Genomic DNA, 21916 nt, shown 5'->3' with positions numbered 1-21916 from the left:
GGTCTCTCACTGTTGTGGCCTCCCCCGTTGCGGAGCACAGGCTGCGGACGCGCAGGCTCAGCGGCCATGGCTCACGGGCCCAGCCGCTCCGCGGCATGTGGGGTCTTCCCGGACTGGGGCATGAACCCGTGTCCCCTGCATCGGCAGGCGGACTCTCAACCACTGTGCCAGCAGGGAAGCCCCCAAATTTTTAAAAAATAAATAAAATGCTTAAGATGATACATTTTATGTTATATGTATTTTACCACAATTTTTAAAGTGCTATATAAATTCAACAGTAATATTACTATGCTTGCAGTTATTAATTGAGTTAAAATTTCCATTGAAATAATTTTGAAGGCCAAAATAAGTCTAGCCAGAGAGATATATCCTGCAGTTTACATGTTAGAAAAGTAGTTTTCTCATCTGAATGATAGTACTGAAAGAATTTCCAACTCTCCCAACCATCTCCTACTACATACTTAATTTACGTCCCGATACGTCCTTACTTGTAAGGCAAAATTCAAGAGCTCAACCTTTACACTTTAATTTCACAACTCTAATTTTTCCTTAAGGTAACTGTAATACATGTAATACATGTTTATACACAGATTTCTTTCCCATTTTCCTTCCTCATTCCTTACTTTGATAGGAAAACAGTTTTTTTAGGTATTCCTCCCCCACAAAACCTTTGCCCCCCATCTCTTTCCTGCTTTGAAATACTAAAGAAAATTTTCATCAAAGACAGAATAGCTCATAGCAGTTGACTAGAAAATAGAGAACTAAATTCTAACTTTTCTTTGTTGCTGACTGTGGCATAGTCATGGATAAGTTGCTAAACTTTAGTAAATAGGCATGAAGATCTTCAAGGTGGCCATGGCAGTGGACATGCATTTATAAGGTTCCCTGCCCGCCCTCACTTTCATTTTGAAGTCAGGTAAATGTGGGTAGATTCAAATATCACAAGTAAATCCTGACACAGTGTGGCCTGGATACACATTAACACACTTTTCTAAAAGTCATTTTTCTTCCTAAATCATCGTTCCCATGAGGCAGCAAAATTCAATAGCCCAGCAAGGGACTATGAACCCAGAAACTGAATTTATCTGTGCCATTGATCCAGTTTGTAACCCTGAGAAACTCAACTTCTTTATGCTTTGGTTTTATCATCTGCTAAATGGGTACCAAAATGATTTGATTCAAGGAATTATAAAGAATTGGAAACTCCCCTCTCTAAAATCCTCCACAATAAAATAATATGCAAGAAGGGAAAAGAAACAGCTAATGTGTGAGCATCTTTGAGCAGAATTTTCCAATTTAAACAGATTCTCACTTTATACAGTAGTGGTGTGGTGCACTATACAATTACTTTGATAATGTTTTTATAGGGGTATCCTTGAAGCTGTTTTTTTTTTCTTCATTAGCTGTTCTAAGTCAAAAACACTATCACTTTCAGTATGGAATTCTCAAAATAACCTTTTACTTCACTGTCTTCAAGCAAACAAACTTAACAAATCCAACTGCTGGCAAAGATTATTTTCCTATTTCCTTCTAGTTTCCCCTCACCCAGTGTGAATAAACTCTTCCTGTAAAAGAGAACCTTTTCCAAAAAACATGGTTATTTTCCCCCATACCTATAACTTACATCTCTTCTTTAACTATAGGAAAATAAAATCAATGCAATTTGCACATTTTAATGTTCCCTTATAAGTACATTTGACTCTCACTAGAATGTTTTACCACTTTCTGAAGCAAAATGAAATTTAATAGCACCCATGGCTAATGTGGGTCTCCACTTCAGATGAGATTTCTTGATAATACTCATGACAATTTGATCCTATAGCTCCTACTAGCAACAAGACAAGGTTGCAAAAAGGGCAATCTGATACAAGTCCTTAAGACTGACTTCTAACTAATGTGAGATAAACTTGAAACCAAACTTCACCAACTTATCCATAAGTTAGATTTAGATTCGAAGCTTATACAGGCCTCCAAGAGTAGGATAGGTTGTTGTGGGCACATTCCTGATGGCTAAACCCACAGTACAGTTCAAGGTTAGAAAAATGCCTGACACAGCTCAAAATGGAAAACCATAGTTTTACTGTGAGAAAATGAATATATATGCACTTATGTTCACTGTTTAACACTTGAAATGACAAAATTTATCCCGAAATATAGGGAGGGAAATGGAATAAAAAAACATTAGAAACTTTTTCAAAGTTTACATGAGGGAACTGTATTTATAAATAAGAAATGAGAGTATGTACTTATTCTGTGTGGTTTTGCTTTTGTTTTTTGATTCATGCCATTATCTATACCATTACTCTTATATTAATATTATTATAATTATTGTACTAGAAAATACTTTTTGTGACAGAATGTCATAGTGTATGTATTCATTGTCTTTGGACTTTCTCTTTCTGGGGGTTGTTTTCTTCTTTGAGAGAATGCTATTTTCTGGCACAGCAGGCTAGACAATAATAAATATGCTGTTAAATAACACTCGCCTCAAGGCAGGAGGATATAGATAGAAATAAACTTTTATATCCTAAAATTAGAAGTATTTCAAAAAGAAGTGTTTTATCACTGATAATTTTTTTCCAAGATAAATTCAACTAACATGCTTCTATTACATAATTATTAAATATAATTTAAAGCCTGCTCTAAGCAGCGAAAACCTGTTGATTGCTTCTCCTTTTTGGGAAAAAAATAACATTTATCAAGGTCAAAACCACAGAAGATTTAAAATTCTTAAACACTCTTGGCAAGCTAACCCCATCAGTGGGGTGTACTGAGAGCAATGTAACATCCACCTCACAAAAGAGCTGATGATGACCCTCGCTCTAATGCTCCTTCTATGTTCAGAACAGCCAGGCATTTCCTTGCATTTCATGTGTACAACACTTTCATCCTTTCAGGCATTGTATGAATGTAAATTAAATTCATCTCAGCACCATGGTAAAGTTAGCAGCTTGTCCCACTCTGCCTGTTGTAAAAAAAAAAAATAGATGTAACTAGAATATAGCTACTTGTCTTAACTCTAAATTTCTTATTGATAGGGACTATATAGCTTATTGAATATGTAGTGCTTGATTGTGCCTAACAAAATTCTTGGTACAAAGTAAACATCATCTAGGAGAGAAGGAAGGAAGGAAGGAAAAGATGGAGGGAGGGAAAGAGAATTATTTTTCATGTTTTATCAGGATACTTTGTACTGTGCTATGGAAGCACTTTTGTGAGATTCCTTTGGAGCTTTGGAGGCAGAAGTAAGAGCCAAATATATTTGGCTCGTGAACTCTCCCAGAACTGGCTTAAAATACCAAAATTAACAGGTGGCAGGGTTACCAATTAGTGCAACAGGAGAGAATCACACCGAATATTTTTTGCAATCTAAACTTTTGAAAGAAAACTTTTTTGAAAATTGGCAGGATATAAAAACCGAAAAGTATTTTCCTTTAGTTTCCTATTTAAATGAAAGGATTGATTCTGCTTCTAATGCACTTGGTTAGAAAAGCCATCCACAAGCTTAGTTTGAAAACTGGGGAAGCAAGGTCAGTGAGGTAACACAGTTTCTATTTAATTCTCAATTTACATTAAGCCACAGGAAAATTAATCATTCCAAATAAACTTCAAAGTAACAGTGAGGAAGGAAGGGGTTTTGCATTTTCCTAAACCCTTGCTGAGAGGCTATTGTATCCTTTATCTTCCTGTCTTCCAGAAAGTTAGTGGTTGTATTTAACTTAAACTATTCATTTACCCTTCAGATATAACATATCTTGAGATGCTTTTCAATGACTATAAGCCGTTAAAGAGTACAAACTCTCTGACAGCTTCCTTTAAATTCTTGCGTTTACAGGAGCATTTCACAAACCCATCTTCACAACTGCACACATTATAATTTACACGTTAACTACAACAGGGTTTCACCTTAGGCCTGTCGCCAAGAATAATCATTTTAAATCTTTTTATCCTTTCATAAAAGGATAATTATAAATGTGGAAGTAGCAGCAAAGGAAAGGTGTTAAGAAAGCACTTAGAATAATCTCCTCCATTTGAATACAGGAAGACTGATGAAGAAGAGAAGGAAAGGGAGGCAAAGCAGTTCTTTGGGTGAGATGTAACATGTCAAATGCAAGGCATGAAACATTAAACTGAAGGTGTGATAGATCTGTCTAAACGTCCCAAACAAAATCAGCCTGCCTTTGTGCTGGTAGGACAGGAAAACTCACAAACATTCCTCATTGGAATTTACTGGTAAAAAGCCAGCAATGAAATATACATGCAAAAGGTTACTCACTGCTTGTACTTCCCATGAGTTGGGGCTGTCCAACAATTTAGCAACTATGTTTTCCCTGAAGATAAATAGTACGCTCATTTAATTTGCCTTTTGTTACAACCTGAATGCATATAGTTTAATCTTAGTCTCTTCCTCCACACTACAGGTGTTTCCCTTTAGCTAATTAAACATTAACATTGTGGAACTGTCAGTGCTCTAAAATTGGTGGTTAATCACCTCTGACTAAGAGTACTACAGAAAGTCTAAGTAAGTTGTGTTCCAGATAAATTGCAATGAATACAAGATGTTTCCGTCCTCTGAAACATTACACTGGAAGTTCATAGTTTATTTTTCAAGATTTCTACTTTAAATGGCATTGTTTTTTTACAACTTCATTCCTTGAAGGAGTGAATGGTAGTGTGGGATATGAATAAAGGATGTTCTTAGAGGAAGTATGTCATATTATTTAGGACCTCACGTCAAAGTCAAAGACATGAGGATTTTGCTCAAATATTGCTACTTGTAGTGTTGGGAAATTCCTTTTGTTTTGTTTGTTTTTAATCAAGAAATGTCCTGATTAATGTTAAGGTTTACATCCTCCTATGAGCAAGCATCTGTTACTACTCAAGGTAATATTTTTAATATATGGAGAAATAGTAATCCATTACCAAAGCGATGGATATTGGGTTTGAGACAGTCTGGGACCTGGGACCCTTTGCTGCAGTACTGCAATACCTGCACCTAGACACACCTCTCCTCCAACAACAAAATGCAAAGAAACTATAAGGGACTAAAAATAACTGTGTGCATGCCCAGTTGGGGCAAATTCTGGACAGAAAGATACAAAAGACCAAAAAACCCAACTGCCACTTCTGAAGAGCCCAAGGCAAAAACTGGGCGTTGGGAGCAAAAGCAGGGTACTGCGTATGCCCCCTGCACACACCACCACCTAAGGGGTGGGCACACCACCTAAGCCACCCCTCCAGCCTGACCCCTGGACACACCCCTACCCTCACCCCATATAAGGAACAAGCTCGCCCTCCCACTCAGGGAGCCAGTGAGTGAGCAAGGGAACCTGTTACTTGTTCTTGCTCCCCCCTGCTGCAGCAGGGGCCCCAATAAAGCCTTGCCTGAATTTCTTGTCTGGCCTCAATTTCTATTGATTAGGGAAGGCCAAGAACCCTGGTCGGTATCAGGTTGAAAGAGAATACAGACAAAAATCATGACATTCAGAAGTCGAATGTATGTATCAGTGAGTGTATAAGTATATAAACTAAAACGCAGAACCCAAGTGAAGAAAAAGACACTGAATCAGATCCCCAGTCTGTCATTTGGGCTCTGAAAGCAGTGATGTGCCGGAACCAATTTTTACCAGCTTTCGAGCACCAATTATGTGCATCAACTCCTAACTTCACTTTGAGGATCTCATGTCGGTAGCTTGAAATAGGCCATGCTGGGAGTATTTACACCACGGAAATCAGCCAATACTACAAATCAGGGCTCCACTCCCACCCTAACCCGCAGCCGGTTGTTAAACATTTACCAGAATATAACTGTTTGAAAGGAAACCATGGTGGTCATGTTTTCTAAATCAAATAATTCTTCATTTAACCTTGCCATTTTCATATTTTATATAATTGAAGATAAAACTATTATATCTGCAATGAAAAATCATGAAGAAACACAGTGTAAAGTATCTGATTTTAGCAAAACTTAACTATGAGAAACATATCTATATACCAAAAGATATGGAAAGCTATTTTCTTAAACATTTAGTAGTCCTGGAAACGAGCATATTTAGAAGCATAAGAGTATTACAACAGATTTGGAACTACCATTATAATCTCCACAAACTTGGGTGAGTTACCCCACCCCTTGGACACCATTCTTCTATATTCGTAAGCTGAAGATGTCAGCTTAAATGACTTCTGTTCCTTCTATTTAATATTATAGGATCTTTGGGATAATACCAAGGAGGCTTCACTTGCCTCCATATGGGTCAATTTTTCCTGTCTTTTTATGGGGGGGCAATAACAGTCAGCATGGCTTATGGATAATTCAATAGCAACTCTCACCCTTCAGAGTCTCGAGGTTTTTTATTGGATCTTCCTACATTATCAAGAATTCTTCTTTTCTGTACATTAACTATCCACAAAGGTAAATGGGTAGCAAACTAAACCAACTGCATTCTGAGCAACAATGTCCTTACTTCCAGTTAAGATTAACTATTTCAAATCCAAAATTGTTTTTTGTAATCTGAGTAGGATATTTCAAAAGAAATCAGCTGCCTATGTACACATTGGTAGTTAATGCACAATGTTACTACATTAAATTGTTTTTTAACATTAAATTTTTGATATGATGCAAACATTTAAAATGGTGATGATTTTTTAAAGCTCTCTAAGTATAATATATATCAGCAAAGAAACACAAAGCAAGTAAGTTATCAGCCTTTAACCAGAAACAAATATTTATAAGTGATATATAAATCAAAATTGACTAGATTTGGAGTGACAAAGACAAGAACGAATTGATTTAATATTTTAGACTTTGAGTTTATACACTTTTGAGAGAAATGCTATTCAACAGGCAGGCCAAAAAGTATACATTCAAGTGCTAAAGAGAAAATATTGGCATATGAATAAATCGGTTTAGGCCATCTCCATATTTAGTGATAATTCATGATAATTTATGGCAAGTCATAACTATAAAACAGGTATGATTCTTACCTAAATTAAAAATCCAACGTAAAATAAAAGTCTAAGTTGACTGCTAAGTAACTGCCAGTCTCCTAAGCAGGAACAGTTCTAAGGAATGATTCACAGTATGTATGTTCCCCTGGTGGAAAGTACAGATAATGTGATGTGCAGCAATTAAAAGCATTTCCAAAACATTTAATGCTAATAACATGCTAATACCATATCTATGCTAGCAACCTAGCTATCAATGTTTCGGTAAATCATCTACCTGTAATGCAAACTATTTTTGCAGTGTCACTGTTCAGCCATATGCTAAAACTATGGTCACTCACTTTTATTTGCCTGTTTAATAAGAATGGATTTTGGTATTGAAGAAATAGTTTATCATAGTTCTAGCTTTTATAAGCATTACACTTCTTTCATTTAAACTATTCTTTAATTATAACAATAATTACAGCTGAAATATAGAAATTTACACATCAAAATATGCCTTATAATATTATGTAGCCCCATGTGGTTATTGAGCACCTGAAACATGGTGAGTGCAAATTGAGATATTGTGTAACTAAAATACACACTGGATTTTGAAATCTTGGTACAAAAAATTAATAATGTAAAATATATCATTAATATTTTTATATTATTACATGTTGTAATGATATTGCTTTGGATATATTGGGATCGATAAAATGTATTAAAATTAATTTTACCTATTTCTTTTTAGTTTTTTTTTTGTGTGTGTGGTACGCAGGCCTCTCACTGTTGTGTCCTCTCCCGTTGTGGAGCACAGGCTCCGGAAGCACAGGCTCAGCGGCCATGGCTCACGGGCCCAGCTGCTCCGCGGCATGTGGGATCTTCCCGGACCAGGGCAGGAACCCGTGTCCCCTGCATCGGCAGGTGGATTCGCAACCACTGCGCCACGAGGGAAGCCCTCTTTTTAGTTTTTAAATGTGGAAACTAGAAAACTTAAAATCACACATGGGGATCACATTTGTGGCTCATCATATTTCTATTGGACAACACTGGTCTAGAATATATATAGTCATCTGTAAATACTGGTGCATCAAATGATCTTTGTTTTTTAAACCTCATTTCATTGACATTAAAAAAAAGAGTCTGAAAAAGACAAGATGAAACCAAGAGAGATAAAGGTGTCACTTCGTGATTCAGCGGTAGAAAAGAAATATGCATAGTGGCTTATTCCAGAAAAAAATACAAGATTAAACATATTGATTGGAAGATGTTGAGGTTGGGAGTTAGGTGCCCAATCACAGCTCTGAAGTTACTTTATTCATTCATTCCACTCATCTTCATTGTGACATTTCTTATATCTTAGTCAGATGTGCTCATGTATCTCCAATTCAAAAGGTAATTAATGTTTTATTTCCCTAACTGTATTTCAAGTTCCTTGAGGATCCCTGCATCTTTATATTTACTTACATACATTATTGATGCTAAAAAAATTGCTGGGGTATTAGCAGTCACTCACTATTTGTGAGTTTTAAAAGTTGACCCAGAAAGGAAAATTTCTAATTTAGGAACAACTACAAATCAAGAGCAGTCCTTACAAACAAAAATTTTTAAAATGAACCTCCAGATACCTTTCTTCTGTTGCTAAAGCCTTGCTCCATGTATGCAAAATGTCACGGCTACATCTTCCTGTAAGTTTGTTATACTATTTGCTCACCTGCAGCCATATGGATTTCACTGCCATTCAGAATTAGGCAGAGATAACATCCATGGTCATACTAGAGCAGGGCTAGCACCCTCTCCATTTAGGTCACACTAATGGGCTGAAAGCACCTTGTGGCCTTCTAAGTCAAAAGGCATGAAATAGACCTCCAAGAATTATGACCAGAGTTTGACTTTGGGGCCTTGCTTTGGACAGATCATTTGTCAGGACAATCAAGATTGCTTCTGTCTTAGTCTCATTCTAAAGTCCAAGTGAAAAGGTCTCTAGGAACTGACGAAACTGTCCAGCTCATACCCTTCACCTATCTATCGCATTACTATTATAAAGTCTGTTAGTTGCAGCAGTTGTATGACAAAGAAACACAGATGTTTTAATTCCTTTAATATCATGTAGATCAGGTTTTGAGCCTATTGCCAGCTGTACCTAGGCAAGTGATTTGATACTAAGCAAGTCATTTAACCTCTGTGTGTCTCCAATTCTTAATCTGCAAATTAGAAGTATTAACACCTACCTCTCAGAGTTATAGAAAAGACACACACACACACACAAGCACACACACACACAAGTGACAAAGTATGCCTGCAGAGTGGTGCCTGGTACATAGTCTTTCATAATTGTGCTTAACAATTTGACAGCTATTATTGGTAGTAGTGTTGTAATTAAGAACCTTAGAACTGTTAAATTAATACAGTTTATTTAATTGGTATAACATTTTTCTTTCATTGTAGTATAGTACATAATGAGCATCATATTTTGCTTTTCTCAAATTTCTTATCCATATTTTCTGAGTAAATCTCCTTAGAATTCCATAAGCAGCCTAAAGTTTTAAACCACAGTGACAGAACAATGAAAAAAATACTACTCATGGTTCATTTAGTGTTTATATTCACTTTTTTTCCTCTTTATCAGACTTAAGACAGATGCAGGTATTTTTACTTGCCCAGTCCGGGAAACTGAGACAAAGAGGAAAATCATTTAAACTGGTTTTAGAGATGGTTGTATTGTGCTGGAAAACACTTGAATCCATCCATAGCTGCTCAGGTTTATAGTACCTACACATAACTGGAAATACTTAATTCAGGTCTCAGAATACTATGTTTGTTTTGTTTCTTTGTTTTTATTTAAATAAAACAAAAGGGCAAGAGAATTTACCATTATAAAAGTAAAATTATGATATGGGTCGTGTTTTATTTAAAAATATAGAAGATACTTAGATCTTTGAAGACTCATGTTGATACTGACCAGGGTTCTTGGTCTTCCCCAATCAATAGAAGTTGACCAGAGGCCAGACAAGAAATTCAGGCAAGGCTTTATTGGGGCCCCTGCTGAGGAGCAAGAACAAGTAACAGGTTCCCTTGCTCACTCACTGGCTCCCTGAGTGGGGGGGCGAGCTTGTTCCTTATATGGGATGAGGGTAGGGGTGTGTCCAGGGGTCAGGCTGGAGGGGTGGCTTAGGTGGTGTGCCCACCCCTTAGGTGGTGGTGTGTGCAGGCGGCATGCGCAGTACCCTGCTTTTGCTCCCAACTCCCAGTTTTTGCCTTGGGCTCTTCAGAAGTGGCAGTTGGGTTTTTTGGTCTTTTGTATCTTTCTGTCTAGAATTTGCCCCAACTGGCATGCACGCAGTTATTTTTAGACCCTATAGTTTCTTTGTATTTTGTTGCTCAAAGAGAGATTTGTCCAGGTGCAAGCATTGCAGCTCTGCAGCAATGGGTCCCAGGTCCCAGGTCCCTGCCTGTTGCAATGTATTCAATAGATATTTTACTGAAATGCAAAATGCAGATTATAGGGCATTTAGTAAAACTCCCTCGTCTTGCTGATTAATAAACTGAAAGCTGGGAGAGGTGAGGTGATCAGTTAAAGATGACCTAACAAGTAAGCTACAGAGTCAAAGCCAGTATCTATTTCCATCGCTTCTAGTATTCTTTCAACTGCACTATACTGTCATTTTTGTTTAAACTTCCTTAAACTTTGAGAGCATCCTTCTAACACTTACAAAGACAACATTTTCAAAATGTTTCTGCTGTTTTCATGGTCAAAATACATTCTCAAAATATTTCCATAGGGTGATGGGTGGGAAGGAGAGAGACTCTCTTTGTGAAAATAAAGGGTGGAAACATTTTGAAAATGCTATGAAAACATTTGGCTGCCTTAACAGCCTTAAAGAAAACATTTATTTTGGCCACAGTGACTAAAACATTTGCTTCCTTTGGAAATGCTTGCTGCCAAAATAAAAGTTTGTTTCTTTTTTCATATAGAAGCAAACATTGTTAAATGAAATATTTTGTATTATTGTATACATTATTTGAATATTGATTATGGCCACTCTTAGTGACATCATTGTGCATAGAGTTTGTTTTGTAAAGAAATTAGGTATCCTTGTATTTCAAAACAGATTTAACATTCTGAAGTGGCAACTGTATTGCAACAAAATACCTACATGAGTAATGAGAAATTCAGTCATCCTGTTAAGAAGTTTGTCCTGTAAAATGGTTATGTTCATGTAAGTAAAACATCTGGAGTACAAGGTATTGTGTACATCAAACAGCCAGAAGACAGACTGGCTGACTAAACTTTTTACATTTTAGGCTATAGTTGTATTTTCTTATGGAATTATTCTGTATTCTAAGGATTTCTGTCTACTGAGTGCATAATACATATTAAGAAACTCAATTTGCTTCTACTTGGAGTTTATTTCTGTATCTAGGCTGATTTTATGTTACCATTTTAGCTAATGGTCTTCAACTCCAATCTTCCAAATCAAGTCACATACCACATACATGTATCAATTGAAAGGACCTGCCTATGTCTATAAGAGATGGGTTACAATTCACTACCTAAAAAAAATCTACCAGTGTTAAGACTCTAATGATTACAGCAAACCATTGCTCATTTAATTTATAGTCTCACTGGGAAAGCAGTTCATCCTGAAGAAAATGGAAAAAGGAGACAATTTTTATCATAGAAGAGAATAACCTGGTGATTCTCAGTCCGAGAAACATATCAGAATTACTTGTGAGGCTTTTAAAAATTACAACTGCCTAGGCCTTACTCCAGACCTACTGAATTTCTTTTAAAGGTGAGTTTTAAGCCACAGGAAATCATTATAGGACCTATCCAGCACATAGCCACCTCAAACTCGGATAACTAAAAGGGACTGAAGTATCTGGGTTAGGTCTGATTCTACTAGAAAAGAACAAACTTGACCTAGGTCGATTGCTGGTAACGAGCATTACATTTTTGGCATTATTATTCAGATATAGTCAAACTATCTGACATTCTATTTCTGTTTCTGAAAGCCATCTCCTGTATTGCTTCCAGATTATGAGACCAGTTATGGTGCATTGCTCTAAGATCCACAACTGTCCCCAGCACAGGGATCAGTAATGGAAGTTTACCCTTTTTCGTTCACTACTGCATTCTACAAAATTAGCCTGGGCTTGGTTTGTTTTTAGAATGAGACATACAATATTTTAAGGAGATGTCTGTACTTGTTATTTTTTCTACTTAGGAACAAAGAATACAAAACAACTTGTCTCCATTTTACAGTGCACGTAATGTGAGTGTTCTGAAAATTAAAACAAATGGAGAGGAAATAAATTGCAAAATGAATAAGAGAATACATGGATGCGCTCTGCAACTATGTCCAAATGGTAGCAGGCAAAAAGAGTTTAAGATTCCTTCTAAAGTATACTGTGACTTCCTGACTTTGATTACATAGCTTTTCCTTAAGTAAACATTAATGACAGAGCAAATATTCTTGTTGCCCAAAGAGGCTATTTTCTAGTAATTTTCTAGTCTATTTGTTTTAAAGACTCATGTAAACCATACTAAGTAAACATTCTAAATAATTATAAAGAATAGATTTAAAGAGTTTCTAATTCTTTTAATCAGCAGAATTTTCTTCTTCTAACAATAAGACAATATTTTTCCAATCTTATAGCACAACAGTGAGCATTTAACATCTAGAAATATAATATACAAGGATACATTATTTTGGAAAAAAATCAGTCAGAAATGTGATGGTGAAAGTAGTCTAGCCGAAAATGTAATTTATGAAGTGAGATCATCTGTAATCTTTATCATCCATACTGCCCAATATTGTTATTTGCTCATCATGATTCAGGGTGCATTCTTCCATAAATATGTATCTAGAGTCATAGTAAACTTAAAATGAGAACTGTGGAGTTTTTTTAATGCAGCTACTCTGGGAAGGATTAAAACCTGTATCATCAGTCAACTATTCATGAGCATCTACTAGGGGTAAGGTCCAATGTCAGATGATCTGAATGAGGGACAATAGAAAGTATAAGACGTGAATTTTGCTCTCAAGTACTTTACAAATGTAAGATATGAATTCATGAAGGGATATCTAACAATATAGGGAAGTATAATATTAGACCTAAATACAGGTTATTCAGTTCTGTGCAGATTCAAAGTAAGATCTCAATATTGAAATAGATGGGTGAACTATCCTGCTGGATTACTGGCTATACTCACTGGCCTTATGAATATATTATTGCATCATCAGAATGTGAGATAAGCAGGACATATTTCATTAGTATACCTCCTCTGCAGTTTTGTGTAATAATAACATGTAATTTTTAGTGGGTACTTACTATGTATCAGGGATTCTTCTAAGTTCTTTATGTATGTCAAATCATTTAATACTCTTAACAACATTACAAAGTGTATATGATTATTGTCCTGCTCATTTTAAAGATCAGGAAACTGTGGCTCAAGGGATTAAGTGACTTTCCCAAGTCATACAGCTATTATGTTGGGTAATTGAGATTAGAGCCCAGGCAATCTGAATCTTGGTCCCACACACTGACTTGCCATGCTATGCTAACTCAAGATTCAAAGAACCTAAAGAATCCTAAAAAGTTAAAGCTGTAAGGAACCTTAGGAGACAGTGCAAATTCTTCCTCGTACACATAGGGAAACTAAAGCTCAAAGAGATGAAATGGCTTGCCTATCTATGATCACACAGCTAGTTAGAAAGAAACCATGATTGCAACCCATGTTTACTGATTTCCAGCCCATGGATCTTTCCATAATAATCATTATAATCCCTATAAGCATTTCTCCTTTGCTTCATTTTTCCAATCTGGACTATTAAAAATGATGCATGTCTATAATTATCTGAGTTGAATTTGACTGTATACAAGCAAACGTAAATGGAAACACTGAGATATAAAGTGTGATATATAAAGTATGATAGATGAGAGATAGATGGATAGAATGAGATATAGATAATATAGATATATGGATATAACATATATAATAACTACCAAAACTCTGCTAGTAGATATTGTTGTCCTCAATTTACAGATTAGGAATCTTAGGCTCATAGAGATCAGATAACCAGCCTAATGTCACACAGCTAGTAAGTAAATTCAAAATCAGGTCTGCTTGACTTTAAACTCCTATGTCAGTTGTACTATCTGAGTAGTGGTTGCAATATGAAAAAAATTTACAACTTTTACCCCATGGAGAAAAAAACTTTGTGTGCTTTTCTTTTATAACAAAGATCATAATTTATTTTTCTAATTTACGTGTAGTTGATAAGAATGGTTTTAATTAAGAGATCAATTATAATTAGACATTTTATTATTTTTAAAAAGTTATTTTTACTAAAATGTATGTTATGGTGTGGAAGAGAAAATTTTAACCTAAACTGTCGTTGAGTATTTTCAATATAGAGCTGTCATTTATAAAAAAAAAAAGGTGAGCTTGAAAACGGAATACAGGTAAACAGTCTTACATGCATGCTCTACGAAAGAGTTCTATTCTCTAGGAATTGAAATATCAAATTAAATAGATATTTAGTGAGACCCTAGCTAGTGCAAAGTGCTCGGCAAAATCTCCTCACCATATTAGGCCCACATGGCCAGTCTTGTGTGAGGCTTACCAGTTTCATCATTGAGCCCACCACAGTTCCTGGCATAGTACCTTACACACAAATGTAGTTTGAGTTAGACTACAGAAAAAGTATACCCAGTTCACAAAATCAAAGAGGAAAGAGTATATAATAGGCTGTTTCAAAGACTTGAAATGACTACAGCCAGAGAAATTATATTTAAAGTGAATCCAATTATAAGCCCACAGTGGAGTAAAGTTTGTCTTCTCTGAGACCTGGAAAAACCTAAGTCCATATTCTGACTGAAAACCCCCAAACAGCTGCATCGTGATTTTGGTCCTTTTTATTTCCTTTAAAAAATAATAGTATGTGTTAAAATTAGGCATCTATACATTCTGGTCCCTGCAGAGAAGAAATTTGAAAATTTAGTCACATACTGCTCCTGGACAAACTCTCCACTGTTCCTTCCCCAGATCTCAGTTAAGGAAGAGCTTTAATTCCATTGCATTGCCCATTATTATGAGTTCTGTTACTGTTGTTGGATGATTAAAAGGAAGGAAGAGTACTGACAAATGAACACCTACTATGTGCTGAGTATTATGCTAAAGTTCACATCAACCTAATTTAATTCTCTGAATAATCCCATAAGATGGGTACTATTATCCCTATTTTAAGACCAGAAGCTAACCCTCAGAAAGGTTAATTTGCTGAAGGCCAGCCAAGAGATCCAAACTGTAGCTCTCATCTGTCTGACTCTAAATCCACTATATATAATATGCATGTATTTCTTGACCTAGTGTAGGACAAATTACCCTTCCTTAATTTCTGATAAACAGAAGAGCACCTCCTCAGAGTGGAAGAAAAATACTCAACCATAACAGAATAGAACAAGCAGGGCCTGAAGGGCGAAGTTGTGCCTGGTCATTTCCTCTCACTTGAGGCTTGACACATCTTGCATCTCCACGATTTACCAAACTTGGATAAAGGCAAAAAAGATAAAGGCGGTTAGTACTTCACACTAGGAGTAATTTTTAGGTTACATGACAGAAACCAAATAAGTGGACTATAGGTTTCACAACTGTAAATCTGGTTCAAACAAAAGAAATTAGGAAATGATTAAACAACAAAGACTGTGACAGAGGAAAACTAAGAAAAAGTGGATCTGTTTCAGAGGAAGGAGTCAGTGAAGATTTTACGGAGGAAAGGAGCCCTTAGCCAGGTCTCAATTTGGATGGGACCTGGACAAGAAGATGCATGGTACACCCATTCCAGACTAAATCATAGAGATAAGAATGAAGCTGTCTTGGGACCAGAGAGGAGACAGGCCTGCAAGGTAAAAATGAGAGTATGATGGGAACAGTGAAAATAAATAATAACAATAAGTTGCATGGGGCTTATCAAGTACCAGGCACATTTCTAAATGATTTATATTGTCACCACATTCTGGCAGAAATTCTGAAACTCAGGCACCATTAAATGATCTGCCCAAAGTCACACAACAGGTAGTGTTAGAGCTGGGATTTGGAACCTATGAAGTATGATTCCAGAGTTTGTTCAATTAACCACTACAATGATACATTAGAGGAAAAGCATGTTCAAGCAAAGACATATAGGTACCACTTCTCTGTAGTCAACAATTAAGCTTTTCAATGCAAATTAAGAGAAAGCAAATATGTAGGAAAAATAGGTAAAAACTAGGCATAGCCTATAACTGGTCTAGATTTATAAAATGTATTACTTATGGGCAATGTGATTCACTATAAACTATAAATAAATTGAAATATATTTTATTTTTAAATTAATTTTTATTGGAGTATATTTGTTTTACAATGTTGTGTTAGTTTCTACTGTACAGCAAAATGAATCAGCTATACATATACATATATCCCCTCTTTTTTGGATTTCCTTCCCATTTAGGTCACCACAGTGCATTAAGTAGAGTTCCCTGTGCTATACTTTAAAAGAATTAACAGCACTTACAGCATACTTTAAGTGGATCTATTAAATTTATATCCTTTTAATTCATAATCTGATCACTTAGAAAGATTAAGTGAAAAATTTCAAAGATTTTTAATTACCCTTTTTATCCTAATCTTCATAATTACATAAAGTTTGATATACTATTATTAAACAGAGGTTAAAACTACGCACACACACAGCTACATCTATACACACTACATATTTGAGAGCAAAGGTGGGTAGTCAGATCTGTCTCCATTGACTCTTTATTTTAGGTATTTTTAAGATAATAACATGTAGGAGGTCATATACAGTATTACTATCCCAACAATCTATATTAAGAAATGTTATCCACAATTACCATTGTTCAATTTGGCATACTAAAATATATGGTAGTATGTGAAATATGTTTAAGAATTACATTTAAAGTTTAAGACATTAATTTTCAAACCACATATATATCTATCTATCATATATGACAAACTGTAACCATTGTAATATAATGGCAGTGTTCTTATAATTAAAGACAAATGCTTTTCTTTTTTAAATACCTTGATTTTTCTATTAAACAATGACCACTTAGTTAGAAAATGTGAATAGTGTGTGTAAAATTTTGATTTAAACCTTCCCCCACTTCTTTCTAAAGACAGCAGCCAAAAAACTGAATAAGTCAGGGTGCCTTTGAAGATATTTAATTAAAATCTAATCCCACATTCTTAAAAGCTCACATAAATTAAGCTGTCATTCAGGAGATTTATGCATTCACATTTGCATATTATGTACAATTCATCAATTACTCATGTTTGAAAGCAATGCCTTTCCCAGGGTGCTGAACTGCCAACAGTGCCAACAGGCATGTGCAACCCACAAAACCATACCTACTGGTACCTTGGAGAAAGCCACCTCCATATGGTCCTTCATTTGCACATCCACAGAGCTCCAAGCACACTTAGCAAAATATGACCATGGTTTGATGGATTCTATTCAGCTAAATTCGACAGAGATGAACATTTTACTTAATTTTAGTGCAATTGTATAGTGGTGGCAATTCAACAATCCTTCTTCCACTCATGGCAAGTTTTAAGATTGCAGTAAAGATACAGAATTGTTGCTGAGCTTCAGCATCACCAGTCAAAACAGTTAAGCTAATATTCTCTGCAAGTTGATAGAAGGCAACTATTTGTTTAGCATGGCATATTTGAGAAAGGTCAAAAACAATGTAACAAATATATACCTGTGTGTGTGCATACATACATAATACATAGATACACATACACACAGAGAGACAGAGAGACTTGAAGGTGAAAATATCAAAGTGTGCAGTGGCTCATTCAGAACACTTGGAAAGCTTTAGATGTGGCAAAAATAAAATGCCCATAACTTTTCCAGACTGTGTTTTTTTCCTAAATACTATTTTTGGGAAAAAATGGCAACTCTTTAATAGCACAATGTCTACAAGCAAACAGATGCAAAGACACATTTTCCCCATGAGCTATAAGCTGTGACAAGATACCTTTAACTTTTTATACATACTGAGAAGAGGTCACTCTAGTAGTCCCAAAGGGAAAATGGTACACTTATAAGCCACGATATATAATAAAAAGAAACACGGAACCCAAAAGACATAATGGGGTAAGCTCAGCTACTGCCACAGTATTTTACATGAGCCTATTCCTTAATAGTCAGTATAATTGTTTTAGAATTCCAAACAACTGCTTGCTTTAAAAAGTGAGGCCTGAACCAAGGACATTTCTCCTTTCATACGTAATGCCTTCTCCTCTCTTTCTAAAATCTGTCACCAATTCCTTTATCGTTTAGAGATCCAGAAAACTTCCAAAACTTAGAGCAACTGGTAAATTTAAATGATCTTCTCTCATTTATTTTATATAAGTTATAAGCCTGTGTACTTGCACGTTGCATACTGCAGCTAATGTTCAGCAAATGACTCATAAAAATTCAACTCTGTAAAGATGTTTTGAGTGCCCACCATGCACAAGGCACTGTGTTAGATGTTGTGCGGAGTATAAAGATGCATTATACATGGTCAGAACTCAAAATATAATAAGAAAAATTATACATGTAGACTAAGGACTAAAATACTGACGTAAACAATGCATTTCGAGGACAAAAAGAAATATTCATCCTGAGGAGACCAAAGGGGATGGCATTTGATCTGGTCCTTAAAGATGAGTATGATAAATGTGAAGACTGTTTCATAAATGTGCATGCCTTGTCGAGAGGCCATGCTAATCTTTCTCTGTATCATTCCAATTTTAGTATATGTGTTGCTAGGAAAAAAACACATAATCAAAACTAGCTTGAGAATCTAGCTAGTGTTCAAAGCAAGAAAAGACCAACATGAATATATGAGATAAACATTGTATCTTCTAGTTATATACTATTTTCCATGGTACATACAGCTGGTTTAGTATAAACTGTGCTTTTACATATATCAAACATTGACCATTAGCCAGTCTTAATGTTAATTGCCATTGAGTATTAACTTGTTGCTGAACATTAGTTGGAATATAAAGACAGCAATAATAGTGGATTTATTCTATCAGAAAACAATATATGCCTTTTATTCCTATCATCCTCTTCAATTTTCAAAATCCTGATTTCCCCCAACAGGTAATAGTTTAAGGGTGTATTACTTTTGTCATATAAATTTAATGTAAAACATTCCTATAAGAGGCAGTATGTTTAGCATCTGGAATGGGAGTAAATAGTACTATAGAATAGAAAATTAAGTGTGTGTGTGTGTGTGTGTGTGTGTGTGTGTGTAATGTCACTCTCTCTGGCTGTAATTTAACCCTGAGGAAAAGTATTTGAGGTTGGTTCTGAATGAAAAAAATCTCTCATGAGTTACCAGGTTCAGTTAACAATGTTAGCAAAACAACTGATATTCAATGTGTCCAATGCTCTAGCATTCAGTGTTTGTTAGTTTTACAAGCTTTCTTCAAATCCTCCATCTCTGAACCCTGTAAAACCTACATGGGTTTTAATTATGATCAAGAAGCTGGGAATATATGTATATGTATAACTGATTCACTTTGTTGTAAAGCAGAAACTAACATACCATTGTAAAGCAATTATACTCCAATAAAGAGTATAGTGGTGGCAATTCAACAATCCTTCTTCCAATAAAAAAAAAAAAAAGCTGTCAGAAAAAATCTATAGGGACAGATTTTTAGAATAATTATTCATTGTAACAATTCAACTAATTAAATAATGTCTGAAATTTGTTATTTTAAATAATTCAGTGTAGTGGGGACATGTACAACATAAGGTGATTATATCTGAACAGTTAGTGATCATTTACTATTATAATGTTTTGCCTTACAGGACAAAAACAGGTCTTTACTTAAATCATAACTTCTATTTACAACTGAAAGTTGTCTTATTACACTATCTCTCCCTAAGTGAAGAATAATGTATCATGCTGCCATCTGTCTCTTTTCAAGAAATATTTCTCCCTTCTTTCAGGAAAGAAAAAGACTATACCCCCACAACTTTATTTCTACAGATGCACACAGCCCTAATACTGAATAATGTCTTATTGAATGATTAGAAAATAGTTCTTCATTTCCTATGCTTACTGTGGTAAAATCCTTATTTCACATAGGGAGGAAAATGTTTCCTAGGTGAAAAATCATAGCAGAATTCAAACCAAAGAGAATTCAAGTTTTGTTAATAAATAAAACTGCCATAAATCCAAATAACAAGGCTGACATTTTACCAGATATAGAACACTCCATCCTAAGTTACTCATTATTCTAAACATTAATTAAAACTAACTAGTGAATTAAAAGGTATTTTAAGCCAGAAATAAAGAGGGAAAAAAAGTCTCGCAAACAATCACTATAAGTAAAATATTAAAGTGCCAAAACTCACAAGGTTGTCAGTGTTCTAAGTTTATTTTTAAATATATCTTAAGGATAGGTATAGTATAAAAATATTTTATGCTAGGAATGAGTGAACTGAATGAGATATCTGCTCAGTTTAGAGGCTATTTTGATATACTAGTTTTGTTCTAGTTCAATAGTTATAGAAAATCTATAAATTCATTTCCAGTTCTGAGTCATTGGATTAAAAAAATTTAGCTCAGCTTGTGATTTCGTAAAAATAATAATGATAATAATTTGGAGGTTTGGATTCCACCAATTAGTAAGGCTTACTGCATTTTTAGAACATAATTTAGTTTAGTTCAAATCCTTATTTTAGATAATAGCAAAGAGCTAGACTAATGACTAAATTGTAGCACTGTGCAAAAATATCTCTTATCTTTTGACAAATAATGTGTATTTTAAGTTAAGCATAATATCTTCCACAGTGTATTAATTTTTATTTTACTTCCTCTTTATATTTTCTATCTAACAAAACTGTCCTAAAATTAACTTGTGCAACAAATATGCTACATGATAGTTGTCTTCAAGAATCTGATGATGGAGATCGAGGCAAGATGGCGGAAGGGTAGACGTGGAGATCACCTTCCTCCTCACAGATACATCAGAAATACAGCTACACGTGGAACTTCTCCTATAGAACACCCACCGAATGCTGGCAGAAGACCTCAGACCTCACAAAAGGCAAGAAACTCCCCACGTACCTGGGTAGGGCAAAAGAAAAAAGAATAAACAGAGACAAAGAATAGGGACGGGACCTGCACCAGTGGGAGGGAGCCGTGAAGGAGGAAAGGTTCCCACACACGAGAAGCCCCTTCATGGGCGGAGACTGCGGGTGGCGGAGGGGGAAGCTCCGGAGCCTCGGAGGAGAGCGCAGCAGCGGGGTGCGGAGGGCAAAGCGGAGAGATTCCCGCACAGAGGATCGGTCCCGACCGGCACCCACCAGCCCGAGAGGCTTGTCTGCTCACCCGCCGGGGTGGGCGGGGGCTGGGAGCTGAGCCTCGGGCTTCAGTCGGATCCCAGGGAAAGGTCTGGAGTTGGCAGAGTGAAAACAGCCTGAAGGGGCTAGTGCGCCACGGCTAGCCGGGAGGGAGTCCGGGAGAAGTCTGGAGCTGCCGAAGAGGCAAGAGACCTTTTCTTCCCTCTTTGCTTCCTGGTGCGCGAGGAAGCGGTTTAAGCGCGCCGCTTAAAGGAGCTCCAGAAACGGGCGCGGAGCTGCCGAAGAGACAGGAGACTTTTTCTTGCCTCTTTGCTTCCTGGTGCGCGAGGAAGGGGTTTAAGCACGCCGCTTAAAGGAGCTCCAGAAACGGGCGCGAGCCGCGGCTGTCGGCGCGGACAGCAGAGACGGGCGTGGGACACTAGGGTTGCTGCTGCCGCCACCAAGAGACCTGTGTGCGAGCACAGGTCACTCTCCACACCGCCCCGCGCGGGAGCTCCTGCAGCCCGCCACTGCCGGGGCCCCGGGATCCAGGGACAGCTCCCCCGGGAGAACGCGTGGCGCGCCTCGGGCCGGTGCAGCGTCACGCTGGCCCCTGCCGCCGCAGG

General features: G+C 36.4%; 1 protein-coding gene and 1 non-coding gene across 2 annotated transcripts in view; both read right to left on the bottom strand.

Moving 5' to 3' along the window:
- Positions 1-21916, bottom strand: part of DACH2 (dachshund family transcription factor 2) — a 658986-nt gene that overhangs the window by 389443 nt on the left and 247627 nt on the right. The gene's annotated exons all lie outside the window — the stretch shown is intronic.
- Positions 18662-18769, bottom strand: LOC112066443 (U6 spliceosomal RNA). The gene has a single exon (XR_002892660.1). It is a non-coding gene; the product is annotated as a U6 spliceosomal RNA (small nuclear RNA).

This window comes from Physeter macrocephalus, chromosome 21 (genome assembly GCF_002837175.3).
Source record: "Physeter macrocephalus isolate SW-GA chromosome 21, ASM283717v5, whole genome shotgun sequence".
In the NCBI taxonomy this organism is placed as follows: Eukaryota; Metazoa; Chordata; class Mammalia; order Artiodactyla; family Physeteridae; genus Physeter; species Physeter macrocephalus.
This window is presented reverse-complemented; position numbering and strand designations above follow the sequence as displayed.